The sequence below is a fragment of the Lissotriton vulgaris genome, chromosome 8 (assembly GCF_964263255.1).
Source record: "Lissotriton vulgaris chromosome 8, aLisVul1.2, whole genome shotgun sequence".
Classification (NCBI taxonomy): domain Eukaryota; kingdom Metazoa; phylum Chordata; class Amphibia; order Caudata; family Salamandridae; genus Lissotriton; species Lissotriton vulgaris.
The window spans coordinates 1,199,315,625-1,199,334,057 of NC_141696.1; positions in this window are offsets into that span (position 1 = coordinate 1,199,315,625).

The following is an 18,433-nucleotide window of genomic DNA, read 5'->3' on the forward strand; positions in this document are numbered from 1 at the left end:
CCTGGAATTAGTTTTATGTAGGTAGTGATTGCCAAAATGTTGGAAGCAAAACAAATTACCATAATTAGCAGATTCTAAATATAAATCTTCAGCATCAAAGGCAGCATAATATTTTCAAATCAGCAAACAAAGCATCTACGGCCTGAACATCCCAATCATCAAAATGTATGTTTTGTTTAACCACATCCCCCATGTTAACTTTAATCACATTAGGAACATTAATAAATTCAGTCGTGCCATGGATTTGAAATTTAACAGCATCCCAGACTATCCCATCCAGGACAGGCCACGCGGTGATGTTAACAAAGGCCAAGTCTCTCTCAATCTGTGGGCAGAATGTGACGAGGAATGGGGAGCCAATGTTCCATTCAGATGTCGAATGCATGTTCTCTTCTCAACATAGTGTCCATTGACAAATCGGAAAAAATAAAACACAAAACCAATTGACATAAAAAGGTAAAGCGAAAAAAGCCCCAACCAAATGAAAGTCCAAGGGGGAATCAAGAAATGTTTTCTAAACAAATTCGCATAGGCCCTAAGCCTTGTGGGCTTCCCTGAAGTTTGTGAAATAGTGTCAAATGAAAATCTGGATTCTGTGGCTAATCGAGTTTGCAAATCAGGCATCGATAAGTCAGTTGGGTAGGTGTAGTCAGTTTCATCAAGTTGAGTACCAGGCAAAGCACTCAGTAAAGGACTAGAAACTGCAGGCATCTCAAGGGCCACCTCCGGCGCATGATCCGAGGCAGTGGCCAATACAGAATTTCTCACCATCGAAGGGCATGAGACTGCCGGTGTCAAGCTAAGAAGAATCGGCCACTCTGTGTATCTTGACATTGTCAATGGAGATATACCTGTTTTCTTTACGACCTGGAAGTGGTGGTAAAATGACTGTTCTTGTGCCCTTCACACCAAGCATGGGAACGGGAGCACGGTATGAGGGACCAAATTCCTTCTTGTTATCGATCTTCTCCCGAACCAGTTCTCCAACTTGGGGTAGTCAGCCAACTACCGGGATCTGCAACGCATCATCCGAAGTGGAGGGCAAATGTTCTTTTGCAAGACTGTCTCTTGTCTCTTGTAGAGTGTGTAAAACATTGCAATGTTCATCTACGTCAAAGGAGACAGCCGAACCAACCGAGTCTAGACGGTCAAGGTCCGGGACATACATCTTGATACCAAAGAGCATTTCGTATGGGGTCCGCCCACCCAGAGACCTTTTAGGGAGATTATTAAGAGCAAGCTGCATGCCATTAAGATGGGCCAGCCAGTTTCTGCCAGTGCCTATAACTCGAGCTGTCAGTAATTGCTTTAAGTCACGGTTCATTCGTTCCACAACACTATTACCCTCAGGTCGGTATGGAGACGAAAACTTGACTTGGACCCCCATCGAAGTCATGGCATCCCTATACGCCTTAGAGGCGAAAGCAGGACCCTGATCCGAATGGAAGGTACCACAGGCAAAAATCCCTACAAAGTCACTCAAATCCCTTTTGACAGTCCGTGAATCAGCGCTGCGATGGGGCCACACCCATGCAAAGCGTGTGCATGAATCAACTGCTGCTAAGATGTACTTATACGCAGTATCAGAAGAAAAAGGACCGCAGTGATCTAAATAAACACAACCTAATGGTTTATTAGATATGAACGATTCAGAAAAGGGGGTGGTGATGGACAGAGTCTCTGAATTAAGCAGAACACTCCTACCCAGTCAACAGATCAGGGCTTGATCCATCACCGTTTTTTAGCTCACTGCACCATCCCAGCTCAGAACCTGGCTACATGCAAATTAGTCTGTCCCTGGCCCAGTGCATCATGGGAACAGGGCAGACCAAACTACCAAGCCAATTCTTTTACTGGAAAGGAAACAAGCTCCGGGGACCGGTTTCTGGCATTACAGCCGTCTTCGGCCTGGCTTACTTGAATCCTGATGGTGCAGTGAGCAAGGGACTCATGTCTGAGCATACCCTTCCACGCTTATGGTGGACAAAACGATTCAGAAAAGGGGGGTGGTGATGGACAGAGTATGCAAAGATTGCAGTATAGCCGAGTGCTCCGGCAGCCAGTTTGATTTGGTAAAAGTTGGTTGTATCAAAGCATACAAGGGCTTGATACGCTGGGCATATTCAGGTATGCATGTCCTCCCGAAATTCCAAAATCCCAGCAAAGACTGTAATTGTTTCAGAGTTGTCGGAGTGCGCAATTGTGCACATTTCTCCAAGAAGTGAGGAGCTAATCCTCGACCTTCATTGTTGAGCTCATAGCCCAGGAACAACACTGTGTACTCCACAATGTGCGATTTTGCAAAGTTGAATTTGTAACCTAAGTCTGCAAACTACAAATTAAGCGGTCAACTCGACACAGATGCTGCCACAGTTCGTCATCTGTGAGATAAATGTCATCCACATACGAACAAGCACCCGGGTCAACTCTCTCTAAGAGAGAGACTATGCGGGTAGCCAACACTCCAGGACTATTTTATAGCCCATTGGTAAACGTTTGAAATGTTTCAGACACTGCCGCAAGTAAAGGAGGTCCATTGGGAACTCAGACCATCCAAATGGTGGGCATAAAAACCGTTGGAAATGTCAAGTGTGGTTTTAAACAGGGGTGGGCGGCCAGCTACGCTCCGTGCACGGAGTGTGCGTAGTGCCGTCTACTCCGCATTTTGCGTAGCGGGCGTAGCCAGGCGGCACTATGCACGCTCCGCAGACGGAGCGTAGCTGGCCGCCACCCGCCTCCCTCCCGCCCTCCCTAAATACTTTAAATTAAACGTTTAAATTAATTAAAAGGCAATTACCTTGCCCGCCGCTGCCCGCCGCGTCCCCGGGGCTCGCTATCTACTTTGCTGCGTCTTGTTTACTAATGCGCATGCGCGGGCGGCCGCGCATGCGCATTTCTCACGAGAAAATGCGCATGCGCGGCCGCCCGCGCATGCGCATTAGTAAACAAGACGGCAGCAAAGAAGATAGCAAGCCCCGGGGACGCGGCGGGCAGCGGCGGGCAAGGTAAGTGCCTTTTTAATTATTTTATACTTTTAATTTAACGTATTTAGGGAGGGCGGGAGGGAGGCCTGTGGTGCGTAGTGGGGCTACGCGGAGTGCGGAGGTGGGCGTAGTTTCTCGCCCACTTCACGTAGCTCCGCGAAGCCCCACTACGCCCACTACGCCCAGGCCTAGTTTTAAACCGCTTACGCACGAGACTATCCACCAAAGCAGAGCCGTGAGTATTCTGTACAGCACAGGTACGGCAATGCGAGTTTAAATGCCGGTAATCCAATACCAAACGATATGAACCGTCAGGCTTGGACACAGTAAAAAGAGGGCTATTCATCGGTGACACACAAGTTTCAATCACTCCTTGATATTTCAATTGTTCAAGGATTTCCGCAACGGAAGCCTTAGCTTCGCGCTTTATGGTATATTGAGGTTGAGGCTGAGGCATAGACCGCAAAGGCATTTTGTGGTGTGGGGAAAACTTATTCCATCCACAGTGTGTACGGTACAGAGCCGGCGCAAGGTCTTTAGCCCACTCTTCTGCAAAATTCCGCGCATGCTCCTTCGAGACAGTGTGCTCGAAACTAGGGAGGATTACCTCCTCCCCACTTGGAGCTGCGAGCACAAAAGGTGGGAGCCAGTCAGCCTCCGCTAACAAAATGTCATAGGTAGTCGTAAGATTCTCACAAAATACTCCCTCTATGGTGTGTTGAATGTCACCTTCAATGAATAGGACTATTTCATAAAGTCTGTCAGAGGGAGCTACTCTAGTGTCAGCTGTCTCCACAACAACATAACGGTCAGTCGCTGTCACCTTCAGTAGTGGACGCAGGGCCTCTCGCACTATGGTAATCTCCGCCGTGCTGTCCAGCAAGGTCAGAGCCCATGTCTGATTCCGAAGCTGGGTTAATGTAATGTAATGTATGTGTCTTGTAAAGCGCACTGCTGCCCTGAGGCGTCCTGGCGCTGTAGACCGCTGGGGAACCCGTCCTGGCTATCCCTGTGAGATGGTCCCTACTGGGTATATCCAAGGTGAAACCAGGCATCCCCGGCGAATGTGGGGGGCCGTTGTAGAGATGAGGCAAGCTAATGCCCAGAGTTGCCGAGTGTGATCACTGGTTAGAGTAGGCACCGAGGCGAGAATTATCGAGTCCGCTGACCCTGGTCCACGACCCTGCCGCGTCGGGAATTGAACCCTGGTCCCGGGCCGTTCTCTGCTTTTGGGTCTGCCGCCTCTAACCAGTGAGCCACACCACTCCACTGTTCTCACTATCTGTGGCATATATGTGTGCAGCGACTTTCTTTGTCTGAAACTGTGGTCTCTTCGGTGCAGAATCGTCCTGCTTGCCTTTACCGTCTTTCGGGCGGGCTGGTCACTTCCTTGCAGACCACCCGACCCCTGCCGCCTCCTCCACCACCAGTCGAAAAGGCTGATGACTCCTGAAAAGAACGAGGAGAGCGTTGGTCAGAAACCTGAAAATGATCAGGTGATTTTATCATCGCACAATCGCGCAAGTCATAAATACGTTCTGAGGGCGCAGGCAATGGAGATGCAGGAACAGACTCCTGTTTCTGTTGTTGTTGTTGCTTTCCCTGTTTTTGTTTTTTCGGCCAATTCTGTTTTTTGGTCTTGGGCTGGTCGTCAGTCTCCGACTTCTGCCCTTGGGGTTGTTTTTTCTCTTTAGTAGAAAAAGGCTTGAGACCCCTACTATTGCGGCCCACGGTTTTTTAAGCCGCCACAATAATCCTCACCAACTGCTGGGATTTTTCAGCATCGGGAATCGCCTGCAAATCATTGGCAACCTGAAAGTTCACCGCATCCCCCTTGACATTCGCAAGTATGAGATCGGAAACCACATCAAAGGTGCCACAGAGGCGCATACCTAATTCAACCGCAGGCTCTGGTCCGTGCTCATCCTGAATACGTTTAAGGACCGTCGGCAGGACAGTCATAGACGGAGTGCCGTAACACCTCATGTAGACCGCCGTAAATGTCTTACCCCAGGTCTCACAATCACCGATTTCAGGGGTCAAGTCTTTCGGTAAGCTAATTGTCAGAATCCTGTGTTTTTCACCAGGAGACGTGTTAGGAAATACTGCTTCCAGCTGGTCAAACTTCTCTGCAAGCCAGAAAGGAAAATCATCCTCATCTTGGGGCGCTTGCCCATCACAGCGTTGACCATAACAGGACTGAGTTTCATTCTGCCCTGTCCGCCAGGAAGCGCCGCACCACCTGGGGCCCCGCCCGGGAGATTACGGGTAATGTATTTCACTAACGACCGAATAACGCTAATTGTAACTACATGTAGTCGTCTTAACTCAACAACGTTACATGCTCCGTGTTGAGGGTGAGGTGTAAATCCAGCCAAAACAGGCCAATTTGCGCCCGGAATGGACAAAGGACCCAACCTCGGAGCTGCTGAAGTATGGGGTAGGGCGCCATCAAATCAAACTCGATGCTGCCAAGTATCTATAGGAATTTCCTGTGCCCTATATGGTGTATATTCCTGTGGCACAGCCGTAGGAGTGTACGTGTCGAACACATTAGTATCTGCGTTCACAGCCGGGAAGGTCACCCATGAGTAGAAAATCTCATACGGATAAGCCACCTCTGCACTCACCACCATTATCACTGCCATGCCTTCCACGGGAACATTATAATTCTGTAAATGATTGCGCACCGCAATGCGGCTATGTTGTGCAATGTTCACTGCCGCCATAGTGACACAGAAAGAAAGAGGTACAAAGTAAACTTTTTAACACAACTGGGTAGTAATTCAAGGAAACTGTTTAGAAATATTCAAGCTTGAAAAGACCTATGTAAAAATAGGTAGGTTTATCCGACACCACCGTTAACCGGAAACAATAGTGAAGGGGTTAAGGACTGAATGATGTACTACTCAAGTATCATGTAATAAGACCACCAACCATCGGGCGCCATGTCGCAGGGATTCCGTTGTCATACAGAGCTGTGCATAGAGACTTGAAACCTCAGTGAATTAGGGTGTGCCAAAACTCACCTTAGTACCCAAAATCCCCTACCAGACTAGCTACAGTGGCTCATTGGTTATCACAAACTCCCAATACTTAGACAAACCAGAACATGGACTTAGTACACCTCAGGTAACGTGGAACACATGAACACTCTTTCGTTATACAATCATTCCAATCCAGAACAAGGAGTAAAAGAGGACATGTGCATATTTGAAATTTTTATTCACTAATGCAGTGTTCTCAAACGCAGTATCTTAGCTAGTACAAGCAAACATATTATAAGAAACAAAGTAATCAGCATAGTCACTAGTGCATAGAACACAAACGGTTCAAGCATGGTATTATGCTAAAACGAATAGGGTTTAGTAACACCTAATTCTCACCCTCCCTAGCTGGTATATTATATTATATCTAAGAAGGTCTCTTTGGGTTTTAGCAGGGCGGCCCCATACCTCAAGGTCCTAGTGGTAAGGGATCACATCATCTGCCACCAGCTCTCTGCATGCGAAGCACCATCAAGTGTGTGTGTATGCTCTTGTGCAAAGCAAAATAAAACGCGCCTAAATCCATACCTTGGCTGTAGCTGCATGTATGTTATGTCTAGGAACGTGCGAAGATCAGATCTCACAACAACCACTGTGTTGAGATATCCTTGAAGGTTTCTGCACTCACTGTACAGACACAGCTCGCCAAGCAAGGCTGATATCAGAGTAACAACATATTATTCTCGCATGAATCAAAACATTCTACTAGAATCAAAGCTAAAGCAACAGCTATGTGTCGTGTGCAGAAGCAGCAGAAAGGTAAAATGGCATTTAAACTCCTAATAAGCTCATGCTAACTTAACAGAGCATATAGGCAATGTATATCTATATGACAGTACCACATGCAAAAATTTCCACAAAGACACGCAAATCCCTTATGACAGTTCGAGAATCAGCACTCCTTTTGGGCCATATCCACACAAAGCTTGTGCAAGGATCTACTGCAACTTAGATATATACAACTGAGTCTGGGGCGGTCGTGCAGCACTAGAAGATTTAATCTGCTGGCAAATGTCACAATGAAGGACATAATCATGCATCTGTTTGTACAATCCATGCCGCCAGTTATGCTGTTGTAGGAGAGATACAATAGCTGACACGCCGGCATAAGCAGAGGCCATACCCTCGTGAGTCCTTGTAATCAAAGCCTGCCTGCGGTCCGCGTTGGTAATCAACCTGCCACCAATGTTGTTAAGTCTCACATAAGGAACTTCATCAGGACTTAAATGATAAGAGTAGTTAGAAGGGAAACCTTTCAGGTAATTACCTCCCTTCTCTGTAGCGGTAATAGCTGCCAAGATGTCTTCCAGATACACACCGACCCCAAGACGACCCTCAGAGGCACCCTCATCTACAGACCCCCGGGACCACGGACACAATTCAGCGAAGACATCGCAGACTTCATCAGCCCGCAAGCCCTCCCCTTCGCCTGCTACATCCTCCTAGGGGACCTCAACTTCCACCTAGGACAACAATAACAGCAACACCACCACCCTCGCCAACCTCGGACTCAAGCAACTGGTGAACACCCCCACCCACTATGCCGGCCACACGCTTGACCCCGTCTTCTCAGCCAGCAAGCACATCTCCTTCAGCCACTCCACTGGACAGACCAAAGCTGCGTCCACTTCAGCTTCAGAAGAACCACGAGCCACCACCACCCGCAACAGGTTCCATGCCGGAACTGGAGCAAGATCACCACCGAGCAGCTCACTGCCTCCCTCAGCCAGAACCCTCCCACCAGCACAAGGGACCCCAACGAAGCAGCCAGCAACCTCACACAGTGGCTGACCGCCTGCGCCGACAACCTCGCACCACTAAAGAACCCTCCTAGCAGACCCGGCAGCAAGAAAACCCCCTGGTTCACCGACGAACTCAAGGACTCCAAGAAGAACTGCTGCACCCTCGAGAAAGCCTGGCGCCATGACCAGACCCCAGACAACATGACCGCCCTCAAGCACGCCACCCGCAAGCACCACCATCTGATCCGCGCCACCAAGAAGACAGCACTCAAAGAACGACTAGACAACAACTCCCACGACAGCAAGGAACTCTTCAGCATCGTCAAAGAGTTCTCCAACCCCAGCGCAGGAAACAACGACTTCACCCCCTCGCAGGACCTCTGCGACTCACTCACCTCGTTCTCCCACCGCAAGATCACCGACATACACAACAGCTTTGGCGCACAGACCAGGCACCCAACCACCGAACCAACGCCCGCCACCACCCTCTGCAACTGGACCCCGGTCAGCGCCGAAGACACCACCTGCACGATGAACACCATCCAATCTGGATCGCCAACCGACCCTGCCCCCACCACATCTTCAACAAGGCAGACTCCATCATCGCACCCCAACTCCGGGAGATCATCAACACCTCCTTCCACACTGCCACCTTCCCGGAGAGCTGGAAGCACGCCGAGCTCAGCGCCCTCCTAAAGAAACCAACAGCGGACCCCACCAACCTCAAGAACTTCCGCCCCATCTCACTCCTCCCTTTTCCTGCCAAAGTCAGCTCGCCGCCTTCCTCGAGACGAATGGATCCCTCGACCCCTCGCAAATCGGTTTCCGAGCCAACCACAGCACCGAGACCACCCTGATCGCAGCCACCGATGACATCAGATCCCTGCTCGACAACGGGGAAACAGCGGCCCTCATCCTCCTGGACCTCTCTGCAGCGTTCGACACTGTCTGCCACCACACCCTAGTGCAGCACCACAGCAACATCGGAATCCAAGAGAAGGCACTGGAGTGGATCATCTCGTTCCTCGCCCGAAGAACCCAGAGAGTCCGCCTCCCCCCGTTCAGATCCGAGGCCACCAAAGTCATCTGCGGCGTACAACAAGGATCATCACTCAGCCCAACCCTCTTCAACGTCTACATGAGCCCCATCGCAGACATCGCACGCCAACACAACCTCAACATCATCTCCTACGCCGACGATACCCAGCTGATCTTCTCCCTCACCAACGACCCCGCCACCGCCAGAGCCAGCCTACAAGAAGGAATGAAAGACGTCGCCGAGTGGATGAGAACAGCCGCCTGAAACTGAACTCAAACAAGACGGAAGTCTTCATCCTGGGATCATCACCCTCCACCTGGGATGATTCCTGGTGGCCCCCTGCCCTGGGTACCACTCCCAAGCCAACGGACCACACGCGCAACCTGGGCTTCATCCTGGACCCCTCCCTCTCGATGTCCAGACAAGTCAACGCCGTCTCCTCATCGTGCTTCAACACCCTGCGCATGCTCCGCAAGATCTTCCGATGGATCCCCACCGAAACCAGGAAGACCATCACCAGCAGACTGGACTACGGGAACACCCTCTACGCCGGAACCACAGCCAAACTTCAAAAAAGACTCCAACGCATCCAGAACGCATCCGCACGACTCATCCTGGACTTCCCCCGACACTGCCACATCTCTGGCCACCTAAAAGACCTGCACTGGCTCCCCGTCAGCAAGAGAATCACGTTCAGGCTCCTCACCCACGCACACAAGGCTCTCCACGACCTGGGCCCCAAGTACCTCAACGACCGCCTGACCTTCTACACACCCACCCGCCAGCTACGATCGACCAGCCACGCCCTCGCCACCGTACCACGCATCCGCAGAGCCACACCCGGAGGAAGATCCTTCTCCTACCTGGCAGCCAAGACTTGGAACGCCCTCCCCATCCACCTTCGGCTGACCCAAGACCATCTCTCCTTCATGAAACAGCTCAAGACCTGGCTGTTCGAGCAGTGACGGAGCCCTCCCCCAAGTGCCTTGAGACCCTCCCGGGTGAGTAGCGCGCTATACAAATGCCATGATTGATTGATTGATTCATCAATCTTACTTTTGGAACGTGTAACTGCTGCTTGGCAGCTTCATTGGCAAGATTGTTGCCAACAGCGTGAACTCCGACACTCTGGTGACCAAGAGTATGAATTACAAACACGAATGGGAGCCGTTCTTTAAGCTCAGCCACTCGAACCCAGATCATCTTGTGTTTTATTGTGCTACCTTTGTTATGTTATCCGTTTTGTGAAGCGCACAGCTGCCCTAGCATAGGGGCGTCCCGGCGCTGCCACGGGAGGACACAACAACTATGAAGACCAGCCTAACAGAAAAACAGAAAAAGCAACCTGGAGGTAAGCTAGGGTGAAGGAAACAAAAGAGTCTTGATGGCCTTCCTGAAAGAAGACAGACAATCGATGGCGCGGATATGTACGGGGAGGGAGTTCCAGAGCTTGGGCGCAAGGTACCGGAAAGCCCGACCGCCGGTCCTGGAAAGCCTAATTCTGGGCACCGTCGCCAGATGTAGTTCTGCTGAGCGGAGAAGGCGAGATGGAACATAATGGGAGATCAGGTTGCTCAGCAGGGCAGGACTTGAGCATTTCAGAATTTTGAAAGAAAGACAAAGTGTCTTGAAGTGGATGCGTCTATCAATGGGAAGCCAATGCAGCTTACGAATGGTGCTGGAGGCCGAGCAAAAATGCGGCAAGCCCACCAGAGCTACAGCAGAAGCATTTCAAATGTGCTGCATTCTCATTATTTCTGCCTTATTTGCCCCCAGAAGGAGGGAGCTTGAATAGTCAAGGCGTGAAAGGATGGTGGCTTGCACGATGAGTTGGCGCACCGAGGGGGCAAAGTATTTTATGATGGGTCTCAGGCCTCGCAAGGTGCCAAAACATGGGGCGGCTAACTGCTTGGTGTGGGCCTGAAAGGAAAGGGAAGAGTCCATCATGACCCCAAGGTTTTTTACTACATTTTTAGGGGATGGAATTGCTCCTAGGGCTGACGGCCACCACTGCTCATTCCACAGGTTGACGTTCTTACCCACCAACAGAACCTCAGTTTTCCCGGCATTTAACTGTAGACAATTGGCTACCATCCAATTGGCCACTGCCGTCATGCCGTCTTTAAATTTGGAGGCTGAGGGGGAAGAACCGTCTGCCAAGGTGACCACTAGCTGCGTGTCGTCAGCATAAGAGACTATCGTAAGGTCCCACAGCTTGGCGACCGCAGCTAGAGGCTGGACGTGTAAGTTGAAGAGCAGTGTGCTCAAGGCCAAGCCCTGAGACACCCCCTGATCAATGGCGTGGATCTGAGAGGAATAGGGGGGTACCGAGACTCGAAAGGATCCATTAGTCTGGAATGAGCGAAGCCAATCTAAGGCTAAGCCCTCTATCCCTGCTTCCTCGAGCCTCCGAAGTAGAATCTCATGGGACAGCGTATCAAAGGCGGCGCTTAGATCTAACAAAATCAGCGCCGCACTTTGACCTTTGTCCATGAGAGATCGCAATTGCTCGGTAGTGGCCAGGAGGGCGGTTTCCATACTATGGCCCGATCTGAACCCATTCTGGGAGGGATCTAAAATGTTGTTATTATTCACGAACTGAGTTAGTACGTTGTTAACGTGAGCTTCAGCGATTTTTGCCACTCAAGGCATAAGGGATATTGGTCGGAAATTCTCCGGTTTATTGGGGTCTGCGTTGGGTTTTTTCAGAATGGGAGAAACCCAGGCATGCTTTCAGGGGGGCGGGACAGTCCCGGATAAGAAGGAACTGTTGATTATATTGCAGAAGGGCTCCCAAAAGATGGAAAGGGAATCCTTAAATTGTGATGGCTGCAGGGGGTCCAGGGGGGAACCCGACCTAATTTTGCCACTAAGTCGAGTAAATTTGGCATCCGAAAGGGGCGGGATAGACATCAAGGAGACCCTAGGTTCCCACTAGGTCTGACATAGGCCGGAGGGGTGTAGGGATTGGGAAAGGATAAATAGATGGTAAGCACTTTGTTGACGAAGAAGGTTGCTAATTCGTCACATAGAAGCGTGGATGGTACAACCGGAGTATTCACTTTCCTGGTCCTGAGGTCTTTAAGGATTTTAAAAATACATTTAGTGGGGTTGTGGCTGGAGCTAATCTCCATGGCATAGAAAGATGCGCGTGTTTTACAGATCGCCCTGTGATAAAGTTTAATCTTCGCCAGGTAGTACCTTTTTTTCTCCGATGCGTAATCTTTCCTCCAATCGCATTCAGCCTGTTCACAGGCTTTACGCAAGATGGTTAAAGAGTTGTTATACCAAGGATTGGAAGTGGAGGTGCGACCTTTCACCCATTTGGCCGGAATTAGGGCGTCAAGACCTCGTAAGATCCATTCGCAGAACCGGTCGTAGTCTAGCCGATTGTCGGGAGGATTGGCGTTAAGAAAGCGATGAAAATCATCAAGCTTCAGTTTGTGCCAGGGGCGTTTAAAGACCGATCTTGGGGTTCCGTTGTTAGAGGGCTCGGTGAGCGGGACAAACCATCTGACCAGGAAGTGGTCAGTCCAGCCTATGGGAGTGGGTCGTTCCATAGTTATAGAATGAAGATTGGAAAATACTGGGTCAAGCAGGTGTCCCGCTGAGTGCGTGGGTTCAGAGACTAATTGATCCAACTGGAGGGCAGCTAAGTCTGCTATAAAAGTGGCATTGTCCTGGATCTGGTCCAGGTGGAGATTGAGATCACCACAAATACTGAAATTAGCCGAGCCTGCTGCAAGCTCGCTGACAACCTCAGGGAGAGCTTCCTTGAATTTAGTGGCTGTGCCCGGGGGACGATAAATTAAGAGACCTTATAGAGAGCACTGTGGGCTCACAGCAACCTTAAAGTGCGCCGCTTCACAGTCTGCTACCTGCATTTCGTTAAATAGGCAGGAATAATGTAATTTAAAAATGACCGCTATGCCCCCTCCCCTGGAGACCCTGTTTAGAGTGCAAATGGAGTAACCAAGGTGTAGGGCTAGGTTAGAGATCGCTACCAAGTCATCATTCAACCAGGTTTCACACAGAAACAATATGTCTTGACGCTCTTCAGAGATAAGATCAAATACTTCGGCGGGATGTTTTGCCAAAGATCTGACATTGAGCTGTAGCAGTTTCAACTGTGTCTGGGATTTAGTCTGGTGGACGCATGTCGGGAGGGTGGGGATCGGGATGGAAAAGGAGCCGCAAACAGGGCAGTTCCACGAGGAGTCCCCTAGGGTCGGAGGATTAGCTGTGCAGAGAGCTGAGCCAGTATTATAAGTCAGGAAGTCATCCGTACCATAACGGATGGGACCCAGCCGACAAAGGCCATGGATCCTGCCGAGAGGCGTCGTACAGGCGAGGACGGACGCAGAAGGGCTTGCTTTTGGCAAGCCCGCTGCACGCGTCCGCTGCGCGCCGCCCAACACATCAGTGAAGAAGGGGAAGGAGCGTGATGACAACTAGACCGCGCCCCTCTTCTGCCGGAAGTCTGAATAATGGCAGAGCAAAAGATAGTAAGAAACTCCCTCCACAACAAACAAGTGAAAGCTCGGGGTGGAACGGGGAGTGTGCGGCAGGCGCAAATTATTAAAATGACAGTGAAGTTTAAAAAATAGCATAACACAGTGCAGGCACCCAAAATCGTACCCCCTGTGAATTCCTATCCCATATATTTCTTAAGCAAAGCAGAGCGGTACATAGATCGTACCTCAAGCGTGTGGACCACTGCTCGAATGAAGCCCTGCGTTAAGAAGGGGAAGGAGCGTGATGACAACTAGACCGCTCCCCCCTTCCGCCGGAAGTCTGACTAATGGCAGAGCAAGAGATAGTAAGAAACTCCCTCCACAACAAACGAGCGAAAGCTCGCGGTGGAACGGGGAGTGTGAGGCAGGCGCAAATTATTAAAATGACAGTGAAGTTTAAAAAATAGCACAACACAGTGCAGATCTGCTGAAACTTCACTGCTCATCTGATGCTATGGGGATCAGTTAATTTGTACAAAAGAAAAGCAAAGACAGGTTTCCTCCAACCTTAATTACATTTAATGAAATGGGCAGTATCAAAGGAAAGTGGAGGGAGCTACAGCGGTCTGGTTTCCACTGAGAGAGAGAACGCAACTGCAGCTGCTTTTTATCAGATTTGGCAGCGCAGTTTCATCCTGACATGTACAAATAGCGTTTGGAGGAGGCAAGTGTACAGAGCTGAAGGAACACAGCGATCCTTGTCGTTTCTAGCTGCCCACGAGTAATCAGGCAATGTGCTGGAGCCATTTTGAGTCCAAAAGTACAAATTATCATTGTAAGAGTTTACATAGTAGTAAGACTCACTTACGATAAGAGTAATCACACTAGGATCTGCATACTCCAGTGCAAGCATTAGAGCACGAAGCTCTGCCAATTGGGTGGTACAGTCCACTAATGTCTGTGTATGCATGATATCGGACTTGAATTCTTCATCCACCATACTACCAACCACTATTGCGCAGGCTAAAGAATATGCGAGCTTTGAATCCGTCGCCGGTTGCGCCAAACCGTCAGTGTAAATGATACATTGGAAATCCTTCAGCGGGCACATGGTCAGAGGAGCAGGATGAACTAATTCATACTGCAAGTACTCTTGTGTCTGCAAAGAGGAATCAAAAATGAACATGACATCCGGAGATGTCAAGGACGTAGCTCATTGTATCCACCTCGGGTGCAAAGCTTTTGAATTTCGTACACTGGCTTTCGTCACTGCCTCCAAGGCAGGATATGGAGTAATAACCAAAATGTGTTCTCCCTGCGACAGTGCATGTTCTTTGAGAATCGCTATTTGCACTGCTGTCTAAACTTTTTCCACAGTGGAAATCCGCAACTCAGCCGCAGTGTACAAGTGTGACTTGTTAGTGATAGGGACTGTGTCACCTTCATTAAAGGTCAAGTACATGAAACCCACCCCTCCAGGTACGATTCTTATTACCATGTTTGTGTGGTTATCACAAGTCAACAAGAATTTAGATTCTAGAAGATCAGCCTGCAAAGATTGCAAGATGGCTGAATGTGCAGGCAGCCAGCAAGATTTGCAGAAAGTAGGTTGTACCAAAGCATAAAGAGGCTTGATACGCTAGGCATAATCGGGAATGTAAGTACGCCCATATTCAAAAATCCCTGTAACGACTGTAGTTTCTTCAGTGTTGTAGGAGCGCGCAACTGTGCACATTTCTCCAGAAAGTGAGGTGCTAAACCTCGACCTTCATTGTTGAGCTCATAGCCCAGGAACAACACTGTGTACTCTGCAATGTGACTTTTTTGCAAAGTTACATTTATAGTCAAAGTCTGCAAAACTGCAAATTATGCAGTCAACATGACACAGATGCGGCCATAATTCATCGTCTGTGGGATAAATATCATCCACATATGAACATGCATCTGCGTCAAGCCCCTCCAAAAGAAAGACTATGCGGGCGCAAAGACGTCAGAACTGGCGCTCTTTGCCACCACTTGTAAAAGCTGTCCATTGACTACAAATAGAGGACAAGTTATGGGCGAAAAACCCATCGGATATGTCAATTGTGGCTTTGAACGTTTTTTGCCCAAGAATATCCACCAGAGCAGAACTGTGATATTTTGTACCACATACGTATGACAATGGGAGTTTAAGTGCCTGTAATCCAATACCAAACGGTACGAAGCATCAGGCTTAGTCATAGTAAAAAGAGGGTTATTCATCGGAGACACACATGTTTTAATCACACCCTGATATTTCAATTGTTCAAGGATTTCTGCCACGGGAGATTTTGCTTCACGTCGCATGGGGTATTCGGGTTAAGGCTGTGGCAAAGACCGCAATGTTATCTCATGTCTGGGGGAAAATTTGTCCCAAACGCAGTACGGTACTGAGTACGGTACAAAGCCGGTGCAAGCACCTTAGCCCAATCTTCTGCAAAATGCAGAGCTTGTTCCTTCAACAAAAAACAAGTGTCAATACTGATCGTATCTTCGTGAAAATGCTCTAACACCAGAACAAAGACAGTTTATCAAAGCTGGGATATGCTAGTTAAAAGCTTTTTATTATTATAACTGGGCATCAAAAAAGTATATTTGTTTTAGTCATATACTGTTAAACAGAAACAAAATATTGGCCGGAAGATCGTGAAAGTGCACGTCCAGGCACAAGGATCGCAGAAGGATCAATTCGAAAATATTTAGTTTCAGCCTCGGTCGGGAAGAAATGTTGTTTAGAATAAAGTCGCCGGCGTCTCCAACAGCACTAGTCTCTCGCACATGCGCACACTCCACACATGCGATCACTTTCACGATCTTCCGGCCACCCAGCTTCTCCCACCTGAACCCAGACAGGCTTGGCTTCCGTATACATCTAAGGTGCTATCTATTCTCTGGATATTCTCCATAGTGAGCTACCTGGCCCTGATGAGAATCCCTCCCAACCCTTAGGGATTCGAAACGCGTAGGCCCTTTCATGTCCAGTGTCTGCTCCTTTTGTTTTTTTCCTTAGTGTGAATATACTCTTACACTATTGGTTTAGAATTGTTTCATATATTTTGCTTGACCGTGTTTTTTGATCCTGATGATTTATTTGATTCAGACTTATATATACGAATTCACTGTATAATTGTATGTATATAATTGTATATATTGCAGCAGACCTAATACTCAACCCGCTTGTTTATTCGTATTCAATAGGGCTGAGTATTTGTATGTATTTTGTGTATGAATGGAAGGTATGATTGAGATATGATTGAGTATGGAATGCATGTTTGATTTTAATGCTTCACTGTTTGTGTCCAAAATTGTTTTTGTGTTTACAAAAAATATTTTGTTTCTGTTTAACAGTATATGACTAAAACAAATATACTTTTTTGATGACCCAGTTATAATAATAAAAAGCTATTAACTAGCATATCCCAGCTTTGATAAACTGTCTTTGTTCTGGTGTTAGAGCATTTTCACGAAGATACGATCAGTATTGGCACTTGTTTTTTGTTGATTTTTGATTACGGCTCAGCCTTACTGACTATGAGCCAACCCCAGTTGTTCTCAAGGAGCTTGTTCCTTCGGCACTGTGTGTGCAAAACTAGGGGGGATGCTCTGTCAACAAAATGTCATAGGTAGTAGTTAGATTGTCCCAAAATACCCCTTTTATAGTATGTTGTATGCCACCTTCAATTAAAAGAACTATTTCAAAAAGTCCTTCAGGGGGAGCCACTCTCGTGTCAGCCGTCTCAACAACAACCAACCTGTCAGTTGCTGTCACCTTCAGAAGTGGACGCAGCGCCTCCCGCACTATGGTAATCTCTGCTGCGCTGTCTAACAACGTCAGTGCCCATGTCAGGTTCCGAAGCTGTGTTCTCACTACCCGTGGCAAATCTTGCAGTTAATGCAGCAACTTTCTTTTTCTGAAACTGGGGTCTCTGACATGGAGAGTCGTCCTGCTTGCCTTTACCGTCTGTCTTGCGGGGTTGCTCTTGTCTTGCACCCTGTCATCTGCCACCGTCTCCTCCACCAGTGGGTGAGACCGATGAATCCTGCATAAAGCAAGGAGACTGTTGATCAAGAACCTGAATACAATCAGGTGACTTAATAGTAGCGGGGTTGCGCAATTCATAAGTGGGCTCAGTAGACCAGTAGACGCAGGTATTGGTGAAGTAGGATGGGACCCCTGTTTCTGTTGCTTTCCCCTGTTTTCTATTCTTATTCCAACTCTGTTTCGGAAACAATGGGTGATCATCTTTGTCAGACTTCGCTACCTGAGGTTGCTTTTGTGCTGCCTTAGCAAAAAGCTTAAAACCTAAACTATTACGGCCAATGGTCTTATAAGCCGCCGTAATAATTTTGGGTAACTGACGGGGCTTCTCAGCATTGAGGACATCGCGCAAAGCATTAGACACCTGGAAGCTCACCGCATCTCCCTTAACATTAGCAAGGACGAGATCAGAAACTTGGTCAAACACTCCAACGAGTCTCATTCCCAATTCAACAGCCGCCTCCGGCCCATGCTCATCTTGAACACATTTAATGACGGAGGGATAGGACAGCCACGGACAGTGTGCGGAAGCACCTAGTATAGACTGACGCAAATATCATACCCCATGTGGTACAAACAGTCATTGCAGGCACTAAGGGGCTAATTCCGATGTCGGACAGACCTGAGTCCGTCCGACATCGGCCAGGAGCTGTAACTGACCAACCTGGTGTCATCAGTTACAGCCCTGCTAGTACTAGGCGACCGAACAGGGTTCGGTCGCATTCGTATACTTAACAATACAGGCATGCATTCCGAGCAGAATGCATGCCTGCATTGTTGAAAGCAGGGGTGCAGTTCATCCCTGCACCCTGTGGCCAGCACCCCAAGGTGCCTGCCACCGGGTGCAGGGATCAACGGAAGGGCACCATAGGTGTCCCCAGGCCGCCATCTGGCAGTCTCACAACCATGGGGGCCCTGCTGGGAGCCCCCAGAGACAGCTTCCGACTGCCTTTTCGTGCCGGACACACCGGCATGAAAAGGCAGTGAAAAGCTGCCATCGTACTCCCTCGGTCGTAAAGAGGTGAGCGTGGGAGTACTGAGGGATTTCCGGACTGCGTATAGGCTCTCCGAGCCTGTCAGCCGCAATCCGGAAATCCGAGTCAGATT